Source organism: Hyperolius riggenbachi, chromosome 12 (assembly GCF_040937935.1).
Source record: "Hyperolius riggenbachi isolate aHypRig1 chromosome 12, aHypRig1.pri, whole genome shotgun sequence".
NCBI lineage: Eukaryota > Metazoa > Chordata > Amphibia > Anura > Hyperoliidae > Hyperolius > Hyperolius riggenbachi.
Window position 1 is genome coordinate 80,599,528 of NC_090657.1, and position 23,985 is coordinate 80,623,512.

Below are 23,985 nucleotides of genomic sequence, written 5' to 3' on the forward strand. Positions count from 1 at the left end.
GGAGCCGCCTCAGTTTCCAGCTAAATGCGGAGTGGAAGCGTCCAGGAGGATTCTAAGGGCATAGAGAAGCTGGAGAGCGGAGCAGCAATGTCGCGCTTTGGTTCCGACATCTGCGCGGATGAAGCAGGTAAGATGGGCGGCTGGTTCTGGGCAGAGCGGTATTGGAGCGGTCAGAAGCTCTGAAGCATGTTCCCGGCGTGCGGAAATGACGTCTGGGCATGCGCGAGCCGCCGGAAGTTCTCATCTGAGGGACCAGGAAGTGCGGCGGCCATCTTTGTTGTGGGCATAATGCCCTAGTATTGCGTGACCACGCTGGAGACGGCGGGGGCGGCCTATTTAAAGTCGGCCAGATAGCTCAGTGTAAGGCTGACCAGCTGGCAGGCGGATGGGCTGCTAGTTTTGCTGTTTATATTGCACATTTGTTGTAAAGTATTGTTGGCTTACCCTCATTCCGGAGACATTAATGGAGGAAGGAGAAGCTTCTGATAATTCTGGAGGTAATTAGCAGTTTTCTGCTAGGGTGTGCAATAGGTGTACAGCATACCTTAATGATCATTCGAGGAGCATGTCTGCTTAGTTATTTATGTATTTATTTGTTTATTTTTTTCCTTATAGTGGACGCTTCCGCTGAGGTTGGCGATCATTATGGACCTTCTGGGTAAGGGGAGAGTAAAAAAAAAAAAAAAAAAAAAAAAAGCTTGCTTGTGCAGGATCACTGAGCTCATGAATATATAAATTATGTTTTTCAGCTCTTATGTGATTCCACCGGGACAAGGAGGTGCTAATAGCCCTCGGTCACCGTCACGGCACAGAAGTGGAGGATCTTACCGAAGCAGACAGTCAAGATCAAGATCTCATTATGGCCCTTCAACCTATTACGATAAACAACACAGATCATCACGCCTTTCAAGATCCAGATCTAGATCCCCGAGAAAGCGATCAATGCCAGATAAGGGCCAGTGCTGGGCATGCCCGGGGGTGGCTATGCGGGGAAAAACCTTATGCTCATCTTGCCTAGGTCAAGTGGCAAAAGAGAATGAAGCAAAGACAGAAGATCTGGTGGATTAATAAGGAGAGTAGTGAGAGAGGAAGTAGCCACGCTCTCCTCATCAGCAAGTACGTCACAAGCTGAGGCAAATACGACAGAAAGGCAACCAGATCCAGAGGCATCAGACGAGGAATTGTCTTCAGGCCTCTTTAGTTTCTCTCTTACGGCACCTTTTATCTCCGCAGTAAAGGAGGCTCTGGAATGGAAGGACCCTCCTGAGGAACAACCGCAGAATAAGGAGTACTATACTCATCTGTCTAAAAAGCATTGTTCCTTTCCCTTGATGAGAGAAATTAAAAATATCGTGTTGGAGGAATGGGAGAAAGTGGAGAACAAGACTTCCCTACATAATAAGTTTTCGAAGCTGTATCCAATTAAAGAAGAAGAAGCTCCTTTCTTATCCTCTCCACCGATAATTGATGCCTCATTCTCAAGATTAATGAAGCATGTCACCCTACCAATGGAGAATACAGTAACTTTCCAGGATATCCTGGATAGGAGAATTGATAATGATTTGAAGAAAGTCTATCTTACAACAGGACAAATCTGTAAACCTGCTATAGCACTGACATCGGTTGGAAAGGCATTAAGTGTCTGGATCTCCAATATAGAAGAGGCAATTGAGAAAGGAGTGGATCCATCAGAGATAATTACAGCATTAGATGATTTGAAGCTTTCAGCTGACTTCATCAGTGAGGCCGCAATGGATACCTTGAGGGCTGCGTCTAGAGTAATGCTGAACTCGGTAACAGCTAAAAGGGCCTTATGGCTGAAGCACTGGAAGGCAGATATGGGATCAAAGCAGAGCTGGGTGAAGATTCCTTTTGATGGTTCGTCACTGTTTGGCAAAGAAATGGACAAGGCCATTACAAGAGTGACAGGAGGAAAATCGGGACTGCTACCGCAAGATAGACCAGTAAAGAAGAACTATCCAAGTACAAAAAGACAGCCGACAAACAGATTCTCTGACGCCAAGAGTTATAGACCAGGAAGGTCATTTAGGAAGAACTGGAGAAGCACTCAGGCTAACCTGGCAAGGTCCCTAAAATCGTCAATCAAGCCCGGAGGACAGCAAAAGCAGCCTTTTTGAAGGTGCGCCCGCCCAGACAGTGACAGAAGGATCAAGGCTAAGATCTTTTGTCAAAGTTTGGGTGGAGAAGATTCGAGACCCATGGGTACATTCGGTGATAAAGAATGGGCACAAATGGACTTTTCGGAGGTTACCGCAAGACAGATGGGTTCCTACAAGAATCCCGGCAGATCCAGAGAAAAAGCAGGTATTGCTGAAATACGTCCAATCCTTGGTACGACAGAAAGTAGTATTACCGGTGCCGACTTCGGAAAAATTCGAAGGGATCTATTCGCCTCTGTTTATGGTACAGAAGAAATCAGGAGGATTCAGGCCGGTTATAGATCTGAAATATCTGAACAAGTCGATAAAGGTGCCCAGATTCAAGATGGAATCATTACAATCGATAATATTGGCAATATCCCCGGGCGACTGGATGATGTCCATAGACCTTCAAGATGCCTATTACCATATACCCATACATCATCGATATCAAAAGTATCTGAGATTTTCTCTAGGGAACAACCATCTACAGTTCTGTTCGCTGCCATTCGGACTTTCAACCTCTCCTCGGACATTTACAAAGATACTGGTGTCAGCAATAGCCGAACTAAGGACGCAGGGAGTAAAAGCTCATCATTACCTGGACGACATTCTGATAGTGGCAAGATCCAAAGAAGATCTACTGAAAGACTCAAAGAAAGTAATAGACTTCCTGACCGACTTGGGTTGGGTTATCAATCTAAGCAAAAGCCAGTTCGAACCAAGCAGAATACTGACATATCTAGGCGCAGTGTTCAATACGGTGAACGATTCAGTATCCCTACCAGACGCAAAGGTTCAAGACCTGATTCACAAAGTCAGATGGATTTTCCATCAACACTCACTGACGGCAAGAACATGTATGCATGTGCTAGGATTAATGTCGTCAGCCATAGTAATGGTGAAATGGAGCAGGTGGCACATGAGACCTCTGCAAGAGTTATTTCTAAGTCAATGGAACCATCACTCGATGACACAGTTAATCAAGATATCTCAAAAAGTCAGGATGTCCCTTCTGTGGTGGATGCAGCAGCAGAACTTATGCAATGCCAATCAGTTATCTCCATATCACTGGATCATTGTTACATCGGATGCCAGCAGGATGGGCTGGGGAGCACATTGTATGAACAAATGGGCCCAAGGGAGATGGAACAATCCCCAGACGGAGGTTGTGTCCAATATTCTGGAATTGAGAGCAGCCTACAGGGCAACTCAAGCCTTTGCTCATCTATTGAACGGACATGCAGTTTGTATCCAAATGGACAACAAGGCGGCAGTGGCCTACGTGCAGAAGCAGGGAGGCACCAGGAGCAAGTCTCTAATGAAGGAAGTGGAACCACTCATGCGGTGGGCAGAGAAGAGTCTATTGTCACTAAGAGCTGTGTACATTCCAGGGACTCAGAATGCACGTGCAGATTTTTTGTCCAGAAACCGGATCGAGAACAACGAATGGATGTTGAAAAAGGAAATCTTCCAGATGCTAGTGCAACGTTGGGGTCTGCCGCAGCTGGATTTGTTTGCCTCAGATCTGAACTGCCAATTGCCAAGGTTCTTCTCCAGATTCCCGTCCAAGAAGGCGGAGGGAGTGGACGCAATGACTCAGGCATGGAGGGCGAATATGATCTACGCTTTTCCCCCGACTCCGCTTATATTGAGGTTCTTGAACAGACTTCAAGCAGAGAATGTGGAAGCGATAGTGATAACTCCATTCTGGCCAAAGAGGCCATGGTTTCCGTTACTTCTCAAGATGTCAGTGGCACCCCATTGGAAGCTTCCCCTGTTATCAGACCTCTTGTCACAAGGAGAACTGAGACATCAGCATATTCACAGAATATCGTTGACTGCGTGGAGATTGAGAGGGAAAATTTGTTGAAAGCAGGATTTTCACAAACAGTGGCAGAAACATTGCTAAAAGCAAGAAAGTCCTCTACAAATAATACCTACTATAGAGTATGGAGAAGATTTATTGAGTTCTCTTTACAGAAGAGAGTGGATTACCTTACTCCCTCAGTACCACACGTCTTGGAGTTCCTGCAAACAGGTTTCGATATAGGACTGACTGTAAGAACACTCAGAGTACAGGTTTCAGCAATATCAGCATTAGTCGGTTCACAACTGGCATCACACAGATTGGTGCAGCAGTTTTTCCAGGCCATCATGAAGTTGAGACCGCCGTTACAGAAAATATGTCCAAGTTGGGATCTTCCCTTGGTTCTTGAATATTTATCTTCTGAAGTATTTGAACCTCCAGAGAACTGTTCAGTGTGGAACATGACCTTAAAGATGGCCTTTCTGATCGCAATTTCATCAGGAAGAAGAGTATCAGAAATAAGGGCACTGAGTTGGAAAGAACCCTTCTTGAGCTTCTTTCAAGACAGAGTGGTACTAAGACCAATGTCACATTTCCTTCCAAAAGTGATATCAATAAAGCATCTGAATCAGGAGTGGACGTTGCCGGCCTTTCCTATGGAAGATGGGTTTCCTAATGGACATCCGTTAGATGTGGCAAGATGGTTGCAATTGTATCTTCAGGTAACCAGTACATTCCGAAATTCGGATCACCTGTTTGTGAATCCAGCAGGTCCAAGGAAAGGAAAGGAAGTCGCCATTAGGACCATAGCAGCATGGCTGGTCCGACTGATTAAGGAAGCGTATAGAGCCAGAGGGTCAGAAGCACCTTCTTCTACCTCAGCACATTCGACGCGGAGTATCTCTTCCTCTTGGGCAGCAGCGACTGGAGTCTCGTTGATAAATATTTGCAAGGCAGCAAATTGGTCATCGCCTAATACATTTATAAATCATTACAGAGTGAATCCAGCTCTGTTGACTTCTGTTAAATTTGGAAAGAATGTTTTATCAGCAGTACATAAATAGTTGTTGATAGCACCCACCCGTTTGGTCTCTTATTACTACTATGCAAATCCCATGAGTATGCCGACATGGAGGCACCAGGGAAACGGGAAAATTGATACTTACCTGTAATTTTCCTTTCCTGGTGCATCTCCATGTCGGCATACGTCCCACCCTGGTCCATCGTGTCTGAGTTCTAAATTATTAGAATGAGGTGGAAGGGGTAGGGACCATATATATATAGAATTTTGATTGGTCCTATAGGGGTTAGAGGGGCGGAGCTAACCCATGAGTATGCCGACATGGAGATGCACCAGGAAAGGAAAATTACAGGTAAGTATCAATTTTCCCGTTTTCCTCCATCAGCTTGCACAACAACATGAATGAGGCGTACCCAGCACCACACTTTCTTTCACCGCTACAAAGGAATACAGTTTAGAAAAAAAAAGTGCTTACAATGGCTTAAGACCTTTACATGCACTTTTCCACTGGATTCTGACAATGTGCCACAGCTCATAACTCCTGGCTGTGGATGACCTTTTGACAGCAACAGTGGCAACAGATAGGACTTTCTACAAAGTAAACAGGGCAAAGATCTCATTTAGATGACTGAGGTGAGATCTGCCCCTATTACCCAATAGTAGGCAAATGTTTCCTCTCAATTGTAGGTGAATGGCATTTTAGGTATACGTGCAATAGCATCTATTCCAGTGCTACGGGCTACATTGTACATTGTACGTAAGTGGACAATTGCGATTTTTTTAGACAGGTGACATTACTTTTGCATAAAAGCTGATACATTAACTACGTGGGCAGTTAGGGGTTCGAGAGGATGTCTTTTATTGTACGCCAGGCCAAAGCAGGTTTTCTCAACCAGGGTTCCCTGGACGCCCAAGCTTCCTTCAGGACTTTTCAGGGGTTCCCTGGCATTTTCCCCACTTGCCCCAGTAAGGTCGGTTTCCTTGAGATGCAAAAATTATTTGAAGGCTTCCTCCAGGGTCTCATGATGGGAATACACCATGAGATTTTTTGGCAGATAGTTGGTTCGATAGATAATTTAATGCATATCCGATCTGATTTTCGATCGGAAAATCGATCGGAAAAGCGATCGGACAGTAGGTGCTGCACTCAGTGGTATCAGAGCAATGGAACAAAAGTCAGTACTGTTATGCGTTCTTCCTTATGGAACTGAGAATGGCTGCCAACATGCAGCATATCCCCAGATGATAACCTGTTGATGGCACAGTAATTAACCGCTTAACCTTTGACTCTTGAAAAACGTGTCTTAAAGCACGCAAGCGTAGACATCCGCAGGGTAGTGTGGCTGAGCGGTCTAAGGTGCTGGATTAAGGCTCCAGTCTCCTCAGAGGCGTGGGTTCAAATCCCACCACTGCCAGCCTTTAACTTCTCGCTTGCTTGACTAGGATGTACTATGTAGGAAAGATAAGGCCTCAGCTCCTCTGGCTTTAACACTTGCTCAAATACTTGTCCAAGCTTATACATCAGGGCCACTTGAGGAGCTTATCTTGGTCAGAAATTAATGGATTAGTCTTCTCAAATGTAACATTTGAGAAGACTAATCCATTGATTCTGCTGTGGCATAGAGTGCTTTACCTGCACTTTCCTAGGTGCTGTCATCAGAGGCATAGAACCAAAGCCAGTACTGTCAAGTGTTTTCTCTTTCCGCGGTAATGAGAATAGGTGCATACATGCAGCATGTCCCCAGTTGATTACTTGTTGATGGCACAATAATGAACCATTCAACATTCCACTCATACACACCTCATTTTAAAAGCACACAAAAGATCAATATCGGTAAGGTAGTGTGGCCGAGCGGTCTAAGGCGCTGGATTTAGGCTCCAGTCTCTTTGGAGGCGTGGGTTCAAATCCCACCACTGCCAGTCTACAACTTCTATCTTGCCTCGCAGGCCTCTTGTGGATCTCCTACGTCCCTTCATCAACAACAAGAAAGCTCAAATACTTCTCTTTTCCTCCATCAGCTTGCACAACAACATGAATGAGGCGTACCCAGCACCACACTTTCTTTCACCGCTACAAAGGAATACAGTTTAGAAAAAAAAGTGCTTACAATGGCTTAAGACCTTTACATGCACTTTTCCACTGGATTCTGACAATGTGCCACAGCTCATAACTCCTGGCTGTGGAGGACCTTTTGACAGCAACAGTGGCAACAGATAGGACTTTCTACAAAGTAAACAGGGCAAAGATCTCATTTAGATGACTGAGGTGAGATCTGCCCCTATTACCCAATAGTAGGCAAATGTTTCCTCTCAATTGTAGGTGAATGGCATTTTAGGTATACGTGCAATAGCATCTATTCCAGTGCTACGGGCTACATTGTACATTGTACGTAAGTGGACAATTGTGATTTTTTTAGACAGGTGACATTACTTTTGCATAAAAGCTGATACATTAACTACGTGGGCAGTTAGGGGTTCGAGAGGATGTCTTTTATTGTACGCCAGGCCAAAGCAGGTTTTCTCAACCAGGGTTCCCTGGACGCCCAAGCTTCCTTCAGGACTTTTCAGGGGTTCCCTGGCATTTTCCCCACTTGCCCCAGTAAGGTCGGTTTCCTTGAGATGCAAAAATTATTTGAAGGCTTCCTCCAGGGTCTCATGATGGGAATACACCATGAGATTTTTTGGCAGATAGTTGGTTCGATAGATAATTTAATGCATATCCGATCTGATTTTCGATCGGAAAATCGATCGGAAAAGCGATCGGACAGTAGGTGCTGCACTCAGTGGTATCAGAGCAATGGAACAAAAGTCAGTACTGTTATGCGTTCTTCCTTATGGAACTGAGAATGGCTGCCAACATGCAGCATATCCCCAGATGATAACCTGTTGATGGCACAGTAATTAACCGCTTAACCTTTGACTCTTGAAAAACGTGTCTTAAAGCACGCAAGCGTAGACATCCGCAGGGTAGTGTGGCTGAGCGGTCTAAGGTGCTGGATTAAGGCTCCAGTCTCCTCAGAGGCGTGGGTTCAAATCCCACCACTGCCAGCCTTTAACTTCTCGCTTGCTTGACAAGGATGTACTATGTAGGAAAGATAAGGCCTCAGCTCCTCTGGCTTTAACACTTGCTCAAATACTTGTCCAAGCTTATACATCAGGGCCACTTGAGGAGCTTATCTTGGTCAGAAATTAATGGATTAGTCTTCTCAAATGTAACATTTGAGAAGACTAATCCATTGATTCTGCTGTGGCATAGAGTGCTTTACCTGCACTTTCCTAGGTGCTGTCATCAGAGGCATAGAACCAAAGCCAGTACTGTCAAGTGTTTTCTCTTTCCGCGGTAATGAGAATAGGTGCATACATGCAGCATGTCCCCAGTTGATTACTTGTTGATGGCACAATAATGAACCACTCAACATTCCACTCATACACACCTCATTTTAAAAGCACACAAAAGATCGATATTGGCAAGGTAGTGTGGCCGAGCGGTCTAAGGCGCTGGATTTAGGCTCCAGTCTCTTTGGAGGCGTGGGTTCAAATCACACCACTGCCAGTCTACAACTTCTATCTTGCCTCGCAGGCCTCTTGTGAATCTCCTACGTCCCTTCATCAACAACAAAAAAGCTCAAATACTTCTCTTTTCCTCCATCAGCTTGCACAACAACATGAATGAGGCATACCCAGCACCACACTTTCTTTCACCGCTACAAAGGAATACAGTTTAGAAAAAAAAAGTGCTTACAATGGCTTAAGACCTTTACATGCACTTTTCCACTGGATTCTGACAATGTGCCACAGCTCATAACTCCTGGATGTGGAGGACCTTTTGACAGCAACAGTGGCAACGGATAGGACTTACTACAAAGTAAACAGGGCAAAGATCTCATTTAGATGACTGAGGTGAGATCTGCCCCTATTACCCAATAGTAGGCAAATGTTTCCTCTCAATTGTAGGTGAATGGCATTTTAGGTATACGTGCAATAGCATCTATTCCAGTGCTACGGGCTACATTGTACATTGTACGTAAGTGGACAATTGTGATTTTTTTAGACAGGTGACATTACTTTTGCATAAAAGCTGATACATTAACTACGTGGGCAGTTAGGGGTTCGAGAGGATGTCTTTTATTGTACGCCAGGCCAAAGCAGGTTTTCTCAACCAGGGTTCCCTGGACGCCCAAGCTTCCTTCAGGACTTTTCAGGGATTCCCTGGCATTTTCCCCACTTGCCCCAGTAAGGTCGGTTTCCTTGAGATGCAAAAATTATTTGAAGGCTTCCTCCAGGGTCTCATGATGGGAATACACCATGAGATTTTTTGGCAGATAGTTGGTTCGATAGATAATTTAATGCATATCCGATCTGATTTTCGATCGGAAAATCGATCGGAAAAGCGATCGGACAGTAGGTGCTGCACTCAGTGGTATCAGAGCAATGGAACAAAAGTCAGTACTGTTATGCGTTCTTCCTTATGGAACTGAGAATGGCTGCCAACATGCAGCATATCCCCAGATGATAACCTGTTGATGGCACAGTAATTAACCGCTTAACCTTTGACTCTTGAAAAACGTGTCTTAAAGCACGCAAGAGTAGAGTAGTGTGCAGGGTAGTGTGGCTGAGCGCAGGGTAGTGTGGCTGAGCGGTCTAAGGTACTGGATTAAGGCTCCAGTCTCCTCAGAGGCGTGGGTTCAAATCCCACCACTGCCAGCCTTTAACTTCTCGCTTGCTTGACAAGGATGTACTATGTAGGAAAGATAAGGCCTCAGCTCCTCTGGCTTTAACACTTGCTCAAATACTTGTCCAAGCTTATACATCAGGGCCACTTGAGGAGCTTATCTTGGTCAGAAATTAATGGATTAGTCTTCTCAAATGTAACATTTGAGAAGACTAATCCATTGATTCTGCTGTGGCATAGAGTGCTTTACCTGCACTTTCCTAGGTGCTGTCATCAGAGGCATAGAACCAAAGCCAGTACTGTCAAGTGTTTTCTCTTTCCGCGGTAATGAGAATAGGTGCATACATGCAGCATGTCCCCAGTTGATTACTTGTTGATGGCACAATAATGAACCCCTTAACATTCCACTCATACACACCTCATTTTAAAAGCACACAAAAGATCAATATCGGCAAGGTAGTGTGGTCGAGCGGTCTAAGGCGCTGGATTTAGGCTCCAGTCTCTTTGGAGGCGTGGGTTCAAATCCCACCACTGCCAGTCTACAACTTCTATCTTGCCTCGCAGGCCTCTTGTGGATCTCCTACGTCCCTTCATCAACAACAAGAAAGCTCAAATACTTCTCTTTTCCTCCATCAGCTTGCACAACAACATGAATGAGGCGTACCCAGCACCACACTTTCTTTCACCGCTACAAAGGAATACAGTTTAGAAAAAAAAAGTGCTTACAATGGCTTAAGACCTTTACATGCACTTTTCCACTGGATTCTGACAATGTGCCACAGCTCATAACTCCTGGCTGTGGATGACCTTTTGACAGCAACAGTGGCAACAGATAGGACTTTCTACAAAGTAAACAGGGCAAAGATCTCATTTAGATGACTGAGGTGAGATCTGCCCCTATTACCCAATAGTAGGCAAATGTTTCCTCTCAATTGTAGGTGAATGGCATTTTAGGTATACGTGCAATAGCATCTATTCCAGTGCTACGGGCTACATTGTACATTGTACGTAAGTGGACAATTGCGATTTTTTTAGACAGGTGACATTACTTTTGCATAAAAGCTGATACATTAACTACGTGGGCAGTTAGGGGTTCGAGAGGATGTCTTTTATTGTACGCCAGGCCAAAGCAGCATGTCCCCAGTTGATTACTTGTTGATGGCACAATAATGAACCACTCAACATTCCACTCATACACACCTCATTTTAAAAGCACACAAAAAAACGATATCGGTAAGGTAGTGTGGCCGAGCGGTCTAAGGCGCTGGATTTAGGCTCCAGTCTCTTTGGAGGTGTGGTTTCAAATCCCACCACTGCCAGCCTTTAACTTCTCGCTTGCTTGACAAGGATGTACTATGTAGGAAAGATAAGGCCTCAGCTCCTCTGGCTTTAACACTTGCTCAAATACTTGTCCAAGCTTATACATCAGGGCCATTTGAGGAGCTTATCTTGGTCAGAAATTAATGGATTAGTCTTCTCAAATGTAACATTTGGCCACTTGAGGAGCTTATCTTGGTCAGAAAAGGTTGCTTTTGACCTAGCTCCCGGACTTTCAGTAGAGGGTGTACTTGCTGTTTCCTTGAAGCCGACTTTGAAGCACTTTTTTGGGCACCATTTGAACTTGAGGTCCCTGCTTGGCTTGGGCCTAGCAGGGGCCTTGCCTGTGCTAACCGGCCGCTCCAGCCATGGAGCGGCCGGCTCATACCCCCCCTACTGCTTCAACTTACCTGGGGGATGCCCCTGGCCAAGTGGATCCGGTGACTTGGTTCAGGGAGGTAAAATTGAGGATGGAGCTGGTGGAAGACCTAGGAAAAAAGTACAAGACCATAAAGTACAGGTTTGGGGCATCCTGGAGGAAAGAAATGTCCCACACGAATGAGGACCTAGTCCAGCTAAAGAAAGAGATAAGGATGCAAAAAGACATCTTACACAGCCTGGAGTACATTGGAGGGCCCCTAGCGGAAAACTACCAACACAGGCGGCGTTTCCGCAAAATGCTGGGCCCGGATCCTGAAATCGATACAAGCAGTGAGGATAATGAGGAAGATGAGGAGTGCATGGTTGTGGAATCTAGTAGCACACCAGTGGAGGTGCCTGACTGGAGCAAGAAGGAAAAAGGTGAGGGGGATAAAGTACCTAGCTCTGCGGTGGGTGCCCGGGAGGGTGTGGGTAGTGCCTGCCTTGCTTCCCCTGCCGCCGGAGGTCCGGGCGGTATAGCTGCCGCTGGGGCCCCTGGAGTGGTAGTGGGTGGTGGGGTGAGTGCTGCCAGCACCAAGGCTGCAAAAGCTGTGCCCCCTGCTATGTTATCTAGCGGTGGGGTTGATGGGGCTGTGATGGCCTCCCCGGGTGCCCGCACAGAATCTCCCCCTGCTCCCCTGGATGCTGCTAGTAGGGCTTTACCCGGTCCTCTGGTGGTGTCTGGGGATGCTGCGGGGGGTGAGAAGTGCGCCCAGAGTTTTAGGGAAAGTCCCCCAGAGCCTACCTGTGTTTCCAGTGCGGAGGTCCGTAATGGCGCTGACAGCGCTATCCCTATGAGCCAAGATGGCGCCGAGACGCCAAACACTGTTGATGAGACGCCGGAGGAACTTCCGGCCCGCCTACCGGAAGTGATGTGCGGAGCTGAGGCGGCCAATCAGCCGCATGGGAAAGCGGCAAGCGTTCCCCACGCGGCCATCCATACGCATGACACCATTGAAACAGGCGTTCATGACGCGGCCAGGTGGACGCATGGAAAAAGTCCTGATGCGGCCAGTAAGCCGCATCAACATGCGGAGGATGCGGAAGATGTGACCAAGCGTATGGAAGGAGGTGGGTGCAATGCGGCCGGAGATCCGCATCACCACACACAGTCTGCAGCCAATCCAGACGGATTTTCGTATTACAACACGGAAACTGGAGCCAATGGAGTGCAAGTGGGAGTATCTCATGCAGCCAGTGCAGCGCACCTGAGAGCAGGAGTGGGAGCCTGTGGATTACAAAAAGATGCGGACAATGCATCAGAAAATGTGTCTTTAAGCCCTGCCAAACAAGGGGTGACCCTGGAGGAGAAGGGGGGGATCCCTGAAAAGTCTGGCTCTAGTACTGGCGAATCTGGGGAGGATTTTCAAGCCCCAATTGGTGGACAGGACTCTCCTGTGGGCGGTGCCAGGCGTAAGAAGACGGGTGAGAAACCAGCTATTTCTAAACTTTCTTCTAAAAAAGTAAAAAAAGGAAAAAATAAGTTAAAGAGACCCTGTATTGTTGTGACGGGTGGGGGAAGGGTGAAGCAAAAGTCTGAGGGTAACATAGTGGAAAAAGTTGAATTGCCCTCAATGGAGGTAGAAAACACAAATGTGGAAAAAGATACAAATATAAATGTGATTGTGGGCGGTGCCCAAAAAGTTCATCAAACTGATGTTGTTGATGGAGAACCTGTGTTGCTTGTTGGTGGCTCGAACGGGAGTGCCGGGGTGGAGTTAAGTCTGCAAGGGGGAGGGGACAAAGATGCAGATGAGACTCTTCCTGACACTTCCGTCACAGATCTCATTTCAAGCTCAATAGTAACAACAAAGGTTTCGTCTCCTTTCCCTAACGATAGTGATACAGAAAGGGCTTCTGTCCTTTATAGGGAAATTAATGGTGAAATAATAATGATCAAAGATGGTCAAGTGAGTCATGGGTTGGATCCTTTGTTTGGCGATAGCTTTCACTCCCTTTCTGGAGGTGACAACTCAGACTCAGATGAAGGTTGGAGAAAGAAAAAAGTTAAAAAAAAGCATGTAGAGCCTCCGCCCATTGTAGTGGAAGACTTAATAACAGAATTCCGTACAATGGACTGTATCTACAGGCTAGAGAAAGAGCGCCTGGTGGTGATAGAAGGCCATTGAGGCGAAACTAAGATTTTTTCTGTGGAACCTGGGGGGGACTTCAAAGGTCTCTATCTAGTGGGCAAAGGTGACCCAAATTGTGGACGCCAGATTGAATTTCGGGCCAATGGCAAGAAATTTTTGGTAGAAAACGAGATCATCAAGAGATTTGATTATACTGGCAAAGTAGAGTTCAGCGAAACCATTTTCGGTCTGGGTCCCAATGCCCCTAGGTATGAGCCCCCCCCCCCCCCCGTGTCCCCTGTGGTTGCCTCGGTGCCTGATGAGGCGCCTGGTGACAGTTCGGCTGGAGCTGAGGTTGGTGGAGTGTCTGCTGGGTCTGGGTTGCCTGGGTTGGAGAGCGTGACCAGGGTAGGTTTTGATTTTCCTGCCCTGGGCGTACGTTAAAAAGGGGCGCTGGGAAAAAAGGGCGCCGGGTTTTTAACGATAAGCATGGATAACGTTTAAAAATGTATTGTACGGTATTTCGTTTAAAATTAATGTTTTTTAAAGTTATAAATCATTAAATAATGTGCATTAAATCGGCAATTGTAAAAACGTTAATCTTTCGTTAAAATACTGAAACGTATAATAACGTTAAAAAAAAAAATTACTAAGTAACCCTCCCTGTACCTACCCCTAACCCCTAGACCCCCCTGTTGATGCCTAAACCTAAGACCCCCCCTGTTGGTGCCTAAGTAACCCTCCCTGTACCTACCCCTAACCCCTAGACCCCCCTGTTGGTGCCTAAACCTAAGACCCCCCTGTTGGTGCCTAAACCTAAGACCCCCCTGTTGGTGCCTAAACCTAAGACCCCCCCCTGTTGGTGCCTAAACCTAAGACCCCCCCCTGTTGGTGCCTAAACCTAAGACCCCCCTGTTGGTGCCTAAACCTAAGACCCCCCTGTTGTTTTTTTCGTTTAAAAATCATGTAAAAAAAAAAAAAAAGTACTGTTTTTCGTTTAAAAATAATGTTTGAAAAAAAAATATTGTACTGTTTTTCGTTTAAAAATAATATTAAAAAATGTATAAATTATTAAATAATGTGTAATCATGAGAAGCAGTAATAAAACATTAAGTCTCCGGGCGCCGCTTTTAAAACGTTATTTTTCACCGGCGCCCTTTTTTCCTATCGGGCGCCCATTAAACGATATTTATTATAGGAGTGAATGGCGGCGCCCGATTTGTCCACTAGCCTCAGGCGCCCGAATTTACTGTTTCCCTGCCCTGGGCCCTGCCTCCAACCCGGGAGCCCTTGCCTCCATGGCGGCCTCGGCTCAGGGGACATCCGCTGCCCGGCCCCGGTCATATTCTCGTGCAGTGCGAAGTGCCGCTTCTGGGAGGAGAGTTCTAGCTCCCCTGGAGCTGGAGTCTGAGACATTTGTCCCTGGCAGGAGGAACGTGGTCAGACTTAAATGGGAACATGATTCTGCCATTCCTAACAAAAAAGAGTTTGTCCGGTTCCTCCTGGATCTGGGGACAAAGCCATGTGACTTAAACGCGATTCTAGCTCCAGGGGATCCCCCCCAGTATTATGATGTGAGATTTTTGTCGCTGCACGGGATGGAGGCCTTCCTGGAGGAGAGACTGAAGGTGTCAGTTAACAACCAGTGGCACGGTTTCTCAGTCTTTCCTCTATCCCGGCAGTCATTGGAAAAAAAAGCTCACATCGTAGTGCAAAATGAGAGCATCCCTGTGAGAGACTTGATGTCCTGGGTTCAGCATTACGCTGACGTGATGGCCCCTCCGCAGCGAGTCCTGGATGACCTGGGGATTTGGTGGGGGGAATATGAGGTGGCGATAAAGCTCCATACTAAGGAGGGAATCGTCACCCATATTCCCCGATCCGCCCTTATAGGGCGTGACAAAATTATTACTTATTGTCCCGGTCAGCCCAGGACCTGCAATAGATGCGGAAAGCGGGGCCATCTCGCCAGTAACTGCCCCGATCCCAGGTGTAGCAGGTGCCAGGAGTTCGGGCATTCCTCAGGTAGTTGCCGCCGAATCAAGTGCAATTTTTGTTTTGAATACGGTCACCCGTATACGGAATGCCCGATCTCCTGGGCAACTATGCCTGAGGATCTCAGGAGAGCCATGTTGGTCCGTATGGACGAGGAGAATCAGCTCGTCCCCCTGCCAATTCCCAGTGTGTCTGTCCAGCCTGTATCAGCTCCTATTGTTTCCGAGTCTGTTACTGTTCCTTTTTCTGTTGTCTCTCCCGCCGCTTCTCCTCGTCCAGTTAGGACTAAGGTGGCCCCTGAGGGGCAGTCTGAGCTCAGGAGGTCTGGTCGTCTCAGGGATGCTGCTCATGGGGGGGAAGGCTCTTCTCCCAAGGCACAACGCATAAGGCCCCCAAGGTCAGTTAAAGTCAAGAGGGCTCTTAAAACCTCTGGTCCTGGTTACCCCTTTGCCCCTCCATCCTCGGCCCCTCCCTCCCTTGCTCCTCAGGAGCCTGTTCCCCTTTTGTCCTCCATTCCCCCTTCCTCATCCCCTCCTCCCTCTGCTCCCCCCCTCCCCCTCCTGATGACACAGTCATCCCCCCCCTCCTCCCCCTCCTGATGATTCAATCATCACTTCCCCACCCTCTCCTCCTCCCCCCCCTCCTGATGACATTGTCATCACCTCTCCTCCCCCTCCTCCTGATGACACTGCTTCCCCATCCCCTACTGATGGCAGTGTTGCTGTTGCTCCTAGTCCAGTCTCGCTCTCCCTGTTTTCAGGTAGTTGTCTCCAGCCAAAGGGCAAGGAGGACCTAAACGAGGAGGAGAAAGCGTTCTTGGAAGAACGATTAAAAACCAGGAGAACAAGTAAGGGACCCAAATCTGGGCCCCTACAAAGAAGGGCCACTCAGAAAAATTGGGCAGTCCTGGTTCAAAGGCGTAATGAAGTCAAACTTGCCAACAGATTTGACTTGTTGGCTGGTAAGCCTTTGTCCTCGGAAGAGGAAGATATGGTGATTGGCAATCCTGCCACTGTCTGAAGGGGTATTGTCTTTTGTGTTCTCGTTTTTTGTTTCTTGTAATGTTGTGTTTTTGCTTTCATTTTTATTGTCTTTGTTCAAAGGAGTATGAAGGGAAACCTCAATCACTCTAATGGCTGCTCCCTCACCACTAATGTTGGCAACGATCAACGTTGCTAGCATCAAAACCCCCAGAGCTCGAAAATTGGCGTTCACAATTCTGGCCAGCCTGGAGGCTGACATCATTTTCCTACAGGAGACCAGGCTCACCTCTACGGCTGACCTCTGGTTAGCCGAGAGGGACTGGGTGTCCGGTCAGAGTTTCTGGTCTCCTGCGGGAGAGCCTGGAAGTGGTGTAGCGGTCCTTTTTAGGACCGACATGGTAACATGCCGGTGAGTTATTGAAGTGGAGATGGGAAGGTGTCTGGTTTTGGATGTCTGTGTGAAAGGGCAGGACCTCAGGCTTATCAACGCCTATGCTCACCCCTCAATTAAGGGGGAGAGGAAGCGCCTTTTCACACAGATCAGGCCATTCCTTTTTTCAGCTTGTCCTGTGATCCTGGGTGGTGATTTTAACACCGTCACTAGGGCCAAGGACAGGGCGAGTGCCTGGGTCCGGATAAGCGGTGATGGTAAGTTTTTAGATAGAATAGTTAAAGATGCTGATCTGGTGGATGTACACATTCGACATTCACCAGGTCTCACGGGTTTCACCTTTTATAGCGGTAGCAGTAGATCTAGAATAGATAGGTTTTTTTGTTTCGGAGAATCTCATCACTTCGGCCCCCAAGCTGTTGGCGGTGGAATTCTCTGATCACCTTATTCTATCGGTGTGTTTGAATGCTCTAGACGCTCCTCCCAGAGGTAGGGGTATCTGGAGAATGAATTCGGCCCTGCTGCTGGAAAGTGACGTGAGACGATCCTTTGAGGAGTTTTTTCAGGCACAGGTCACCATCCTGGACTGTTTCAACAATAGGTCTGAGTGGTGGGAGGAAGTCAAAAAACGTGCTGCCAGATTCTTCAAGGGTCTAGCTGTCCGTAAAAATATTGATAGAGATTTTGCTTACCAACAACTGAGGGAGAGATTAAACATTCTTGTCTCTGAGGGCGGAGATCCGGGGGAAATCTCTGAGGTCAAACTCCGCCTCAAGCAGTTGCAGTACGACCGGTTGGCTTCTTTGACTCTGGAGAGGGATCATGGTAAGTACCACTCGCCTGACCCTTACCAGAGTTTCAAACAAAGTTCAGCGCTTAGGACGGTCCATGGTCTCAGGGATGGTTCGGGATCTCTGGCAAAGTCCAGGTCGGAGATCTTGTCCATCGCTAGAGAGTTTTATGCTAAACTGCTTGGGGAGAAGCCCCTTGACCAGACAAGAATGGATGATTTCTTGGCTTCCATACCAGGTCTGAAAGAATTTGATGTTTCTGGTATTGATTTGAACACTGAGATCACCGTGGATGAAGTAGCGAGGGCCATTGATGGTCTCGCGCCTAAAAAGACCCCGGGTCCGGATGGACTGACGGCTGAGTTTTACAAGGCCTTCAAATCCATCCTGGCCCCTCAATTGGCCGGTGCTTTTAACGACTGCCTTGCCGAGGGTCAATTACCACCCTCCATGAGGCAATCTGCGGTGATCTTGTTGTCAAAAGGTCGTAATCCTGAGATGATTGAGAATTGGCGTCCCATCAGCCTTCTCAATGTCGACAGGAAGATCTTGGCAAAAATTTTATTCTGGCGCTTGTCCCAGGTAACGGATGTGCTTTCCCGCCACCAGCACTGCTTGGTTTCAGGTCGGAGTACTTTTGTAACGAGCAGCGCATGCAGATTTGCGCTGAATGCAGAATGTCACTTAATGTGGAAATACTGAAGACCAAAACCAGGGTAAATGTGAAATAAAGTAATGATTTATTTACAAGGACAGGACAGGATATATACACAAGTGATGCTGCAATTGGTGCATAAACATAAATACAAATGAATTGTACAACTAGCAATATGATTGCAGGCAATTGTCTTGCGATCAGACATACACAAACCAATAATAATATATACAGTGTGCACACAGTGAACCCCGAACCCTGTCTAACTAAGCTAACTAACTAATATATACACAGGATAATATACAACCAAGCGCAGGACATATGCAGCAGGCAATAGGTTAGTCAACAAGCCGAGATCAGATACCAGGACATCAAGCAATACAATCAGTGAGCAGAAGAATAGTCAGACAAAGCCAATATCATAAACCAGGGAATCAAGCAATCAGGTAACAGGCAGACAGGTTACAGGTAACAGGAAACAGGTATCAGGAGCAATGACCAGAACACAGGCTCTAGGGCTATCCACATCAATGAACTAGCAACAGTGTTCTGTTGTAGCTGGACTTATATACTCTGCAGGATGGTCATGTGACCTCTTCCAAGGCTGCAGAGACACAGTTCTTGAATACAGAGACCTCTGCTGGTGGGCAGAGGGAACTTCAGGAGGAATGTAAAAGGTTCTTGAAATGAGGGGACATCTGCTGGTGAACAGAGGAAGTCCATACAGTTCACAAACGTCACCAGCAGGAACAGATCGTGACAGTACCCCCCCCTTGAGGAGCGGCCTCAGGACGCTCCACCAGACTACCAATTCACATCCACCTGGGTCCCAAGAAACATTGGGCGAAAAGGCAGACAGCAGACTGGAGACCGTCAGGCAACAAGGCAAGATGCACAGCAGTCTGAAGAACATCAGGAAGGACCAGGAATCAGATGTCATCAGGAACGTCAGCAGGCAGAACCAGGAACCAGATATCAGGAAAGGCAGCAGGCAGAACCAGGAAGCAGATGTCATCAAGCAGGGCAGCAGGCAGAACCAGGAACTGGATGTCATCAGGAAAGGCAGCAAGCAGAACCAGGAACCAGATGTCATCAGAAACGGAAGCAGGCAGGACCAGGAACCAGATATCAGGAAAGGCAGCAGGCAGAACCAGGTAGCAGATGTCATCAAGCAGGGCAGTGGACTAGACACCAGCAGGAAGGACAGCATGTAAACAAGTCTCCAGCCAAACAGTTCAATAGTATACCTCCACCAGGACAACCGATTTGGCTTTAGCAGAGGTCTGCAAAACTGGGCTTTGTTGTCAGAAGTCTGTAGGAGCTGAGGAACAACAAAAGTCTGAGGGTGGGCATCAACAAAAGTCTTTAGAGGGTGGGCATCAAACAAGGTAGCAACAGGCTGGCTAGCTTCAGGCAGGGTGGCAACAGGCTGGCTAGCTTCAGGCAGGGTGGCAACAGGCTGGCTAGCTTCAGGCAGGGTGGCAACAGGCTGGAAAGCTTCAGGCAGGGTGGCAACAGGCTGGAAAGCTTCAGGCAGGGTGGCAACAGGCTGGAAAGCTTCAGGCAGGGTGGCAACAGGCTGGAAAGCTTCAGGCAGGGTGGCAACAGGCTGGAAAGCTTCAGGCAGGGTGGCAACAGGCTGGCTGGCTTCAGGCAGGGTGGCAACAGGCTGGCTGGCTTCAGGCAGGGTGGCAACAGGCTGGCTGGCTTCAGGGGTCTGGACCATTAGCTGAGCGCTTGGCTGGGCCGTTGGCTGAGCACCTTGCTGGGCCGTTGGCTGAGCACCTGGCTGGACCATTGGTAGACACCCCAATACAGTCTGTGCAAGCTGAAACATATCCTGTGCGGGCTGGAGCAAAACCTGTGCGGGCTGAAGCAAAGTCTGTGCGGGCTGAAGCAAAGTCTGTGCGGGCTGAAGCAAAGTCTGTGCGGGCTGACGCAAAGCCTGTGCGAGCTGAAGCAAAACTTCCGCTGTACCTGTTGGCAGAGATGCAGCTGGACAGGATGGCTGAGATGCAGCTGGATAGGAGGGCAGAGATGCAGCTGGACGGGCTGGCAAACTTACTGCTGGACTGGTTGGCAAAGATGCAGCTGCACAAGATGGAAAAGATGTAGCTGGGCAGGATAGCAAACTTTCTGCTGGACCTGGTGACAGAGATGCAGCTGGACTGGTTGGCAAAGATGCACCTGGACAGGCTGGTAAACTGGTTGGCAGTGGCTGGAGCGAAGTGCTGTCCCTTGCAGACTTGGCAGGAGCTGTAGGCTGTGTAGACATGTCAGAAATTGTAGTTTGCAAAGATCTGTCAGGAAGAGATGAAGTTAACCACTGCTGTACCGAAAGTAAGAAGACTGTGAGCTGAATACAGGTTTCTGCAAGCTGGATGCAAAGTTCTGCTGGCAGGATGCAAGAGTCTGCAGGCAGCTGGAGACAAGGTTCTGCAGATGGCCGTATGCAAAGTTCATCAGGCGGCTGGGTGCAACAGTCTGCAGGAGGCTGGATGAGAGTTTCTGCAGGCGGCTGGATGAGAGTTTCTGCAGGCGGCTGGATGCAAGAGTCTGCAGGCGGCTGGAAGCAAGAGTCTGCAGGGAGCTGGAGACAAGGTTCTGCAGATGGCTGTATGCAAAGTTCATCAGGAGGCTGGGTGCAACAGTCTGCAGGAGGCTGGATGAGAGGTTCTGCAGGTGGCTGGATGAAAGGTTCTGCAGGTGGCTTGGTGCAAGAGTCTGCAGGCGGCTGGAAGCAAGAGTCTGCAGGAAGCTGGAGACAAGGTTCTGCAGATGGCTGTATGCAAAGTTCATCAGGAGGCTGGGTGCAACAGTCTGCAGGAGGCTGGATGAGAGGTTCTGCAGGTGGCTGGATGAAAGGTTCTGCAGGTGGCTGGATGAAAGGTTCTGCAGGTGGCTGGATGAAAGGTTCTGCAGGCGGCTTGGTGCAAGAGTCTGCAGGCGGCTGGGTGCAAGAGTCTGCAGGCGGCTGGGTGCAAGAGTCTGCAGGCGGCTGGGTGCAAGAGTCTGCAGGCGGCTGGGTGCAAGAGTCTGCAGGCGGCTGGGTGCAAGAGTCTGCAGGCGGCTGGGTGCAAGAGTCTGCAGGCGGCTGGGTGCAAGAGTCTGCAGGCGGCTGGGTGCAAGAGTCTGCAGGCGGCTGGGTGCAAGAGTCTGCAGGCGGCTGGAAGCAAGAGTCTGCAGGTGGCTGGGTGCAAGAGTCTGCAGGTGGCTGGAAGCAAGGTTCTGCAGGCTTTGGTGTCAAAGTTTGTAAGGTGATTCCACCTGGATCTGGTGCAACAGGTAGTGAATGGTGAATAGATGAAGTTGGGAAGTATTTCCGTTTATGCTTTGCTTTCTTGACAGTTCTCAAAACGAGAACAGGCTCTTGGTATGTAACTGGATACTGCTTTAACCAAGGTGTAGATCTTTTTGCAGTCTGAAGGGGAACTGACTTGTGATTAGAAGCAGGTTTAGCCACTGAGCACTGTGTGAGCTGGTCATTAGAAATATTAGCAGAAGGAAAGTAAGTGGACAGAACTCTCTCCCATGCATCAATTAAAGGAGAAACAGACCTTTGCATGCATACACCCAAATCAACCAAAGTTTTTGCAGATTTTATACATGCGGAAACAAATTGTTCATCTTTTTGAGCATAATAGCTAATAAAAGACCTCCAATCATCATTCAAATCATTAAACAGACACTCAATTTCCCATTTTCCAAACGGAGGGTCCCAGTCACTTTTAATGGGAGCAGATAGATTACTCTGAACATAGCTTAAAGGGTTAATTGGCTTAATCTGTTGATTAGGCTGATAATAGGTTGTTGTAGCTGGATTTTTAGCTACCAAGAGACTTTGCAGAATTTGCAGCAGGGCTTGTACATCAGACACTGAAAAAATATTTTGCTGCACAAAATAATTAATTTGTGAAATTAATTGCTGCAATTCATCATAAGAGTAATCTAAAAACTCTTTATAACAGTGTTTTCTATCCTCCTCTGCAAATATGGCAAAGTAATCTATGTCCTGCGGAGTCCAGTTTAACCCCATGGCTGGAACAAATGAACCTTCAGTATTTCCTAGTGACTGTTTTGGCTAGTTCATTCTGTAACGAGCAGCGCATGCAGATTTGCGCTGAATGCAGAATGTCACTTAATGTGGAAATACTGAAGACCAAAACCAGGGTAAATGTGAAATAAAGTAATGATTTATTTACAAGGACAGGACAGGATATATACACAAGTGATGCTGCAATTGGTGCATAAACATAAATACAAATGAATTGTACAACTAGCAATATGATTGCAGGCAATTGTCTTGCGATCAGACATACACAAACCAATAATAATATATACAGTGTGCACACAGTGAACCCCGAACCCTGTCTAACTAAGCTAACTAACTAATATATACACAGGATAATATACAACCAAGCGCAGGACATATGCAGCAGGCAATAGGTTAGTCAACAAGCCGAGATCAGATACCAGGACATCAAGCAATACAATCAGTGAGCAGAAGAATAGTCAGACAAAGCCAATATCATAAACCAGGGAATCAAGCAATCAGGTAACAGGCAGACAGGTTACAGGTAACAGGAAACAGGTATCAGGAGCAATGACCAGAACACAGGCTCTAGGGCTATCCACATCAATGAACTAGCAACAGTGTTCTGTTGTAGCTGGACTTATATACTCTGCAGGATGGTCATGTGACCTCTTCCAAGGCTGCAGAGACACAGTTCTTGAATACAGAGACCTCTGCTGGTGGGCAGAGGGAACTTCAGGAGGAATGTAAAAGGTTCTTGAAATGAGGGGACATCTGCTGGTGAACAGAGGAAGTCCATACAGTTCACAAACGTCACCAGCAGGAACAGATCGTGACAACTTTCTCAGCACTGTTAGCTGTCCGGGAAGTTCTGGAACGGTGCAGGGCTGAGGGCTGGGGAAAGTTCTTGCTAACATTGGACCAGTCGAAGGCCTTTGATCGAGTCAACCATAAGTACCTATGGCGGCTACTTAGTGTGTACGGCTTGCAGGGGAGGTTTATCAATTGGCTAAAGACTTTGTATAAAGAGGCTGAGAGTTTCATGCTCATCAACGGATGGATCGGCCAGCCTTTTGAGGTGAGCTCGGGGGTCCGCCAGGGGTGTCCGCTGAGTTCTCTACTGTACGTATTTGCCATCGACCCCTTCGTGAGAAGGTTAGAGGGCAGTGCGCTCAGTGGGGTTCCTGTGGGCATCTCTGGAGTCTCGCCTCTGAAGGTGGTGGCTTATGCCGATGATGTAACAGTTGTGATCTCGAAGGCGGAAGAGGCGTTGGTGGTGGCCGAAGAGATCGCTCTGTACTCGTCGGCATCTGGTTCAAAAGTGAATCCGGATAAGTGCGAAACTTTCTGGTTGGGGAAAGAAGGAGAATCCTTTGCACTTCCTGGCTCCTTTCCCGTGCCTCAGGACGAAATCAAGATCTTAGGCATCAAATTTGGCCCAGGCGATTACGGCCTGCGAAATTGGGAGAGCAAGCTGAAAGATGTCGACACTAAAGTGGCTTGTTGGAAGGGTTGGCGTTTAACCCTCAGGGAAAGGGTTGACTTGATTAAAACCTATCTGGTGCCGATAATGTTATACGTTAGCTACGTTGCAATTTTGCCAGCATCCCTGTACACCAGGATTAACGCTCTGTTTTTCCTGATGTTATGGGGAAACAGAACGAAC

General features: G+C 47.6%; 7 non-coding genes across 7 annotated transcripts; all 7 read left to right on the forward strand.

The window, feature by feature from the left end:
* Positions 1-6,323: 6,323 nt before the first annotated feature.
* On the forward strand, positions 6,324-6,405 carry TRNAL-AAG (transfer RNA leucine (anticodon AAG)). Its single transcript has one exon. It is a non-coding gene; the product is annotated as a tRNA-Leu (tRNA).
* A 423-nt stretch (positions 6,406-6,828) lies between these two features.
* TRNAL-UAG (transfer RNA leucine (anticodon UAG)) lies at positions 6,829-6,910 on the forward strand. Its single transcript has one exon. It is a non-coding gene; the product is annotated as a tRNA-Leu (tRNA).
* Positions 6,911-7,956: 1,046 nt separating this feature from the next.
* On the forward strand, positions 7,957-8,038 carry TRNAL-AAG (transfer RNA leucine (anticodon AAG)). The gene has a single exon. It is a non-coding gene; the product is annotated as a tRNA-Leu (tRNA).
* Positions 8,039-8,461: 423 nt separating this feature from the next.
* TRNAL-UAG (transfer RNA leucine (anticodon UAG)) lies at positions 8,462-8,543 on the forward strand. The gene has a single exon. It is a non-coding gene; the product is annotated as a tRNA-Leu (tRNA).
* A 1,069-nt stretch (positions 8,544-9,612) lies between these two features.
* Positions 9,613-9,694, forward strand: TRNAL-AAG (transfer RNA leucine (anticodon AAG)). Its single transcript has one exon. It is a non-coding gene; the product is annotated as a tRNA-Leu (tRNA).
* A 423-nt stretch (positions 9,695-10,117) lies between these two features.
* Positions 10,118-10,199, forward strand: TRNAL-UAG (transfer RNA leucine (anticodon UAG)). Its single transcript has one exon. It is a non-coding gene; the product is annotated as a tRNA-Leu (tRNA).
* A 700-nt stretch (positions 10,200-10,899) lies between these two features.
* On the forward strand, positions 10,900-10,981 carry TRNAL-UAG (transfer RNA leucine (anticodon UAG)). Its single transcript has one exon. It is a non-coding gene; the product is annotated as a tRNA-Leu (tRNA).
* The last annotated feature ends 13,004 nt before the right edge of the window (positions 10,982-23,985 follow it).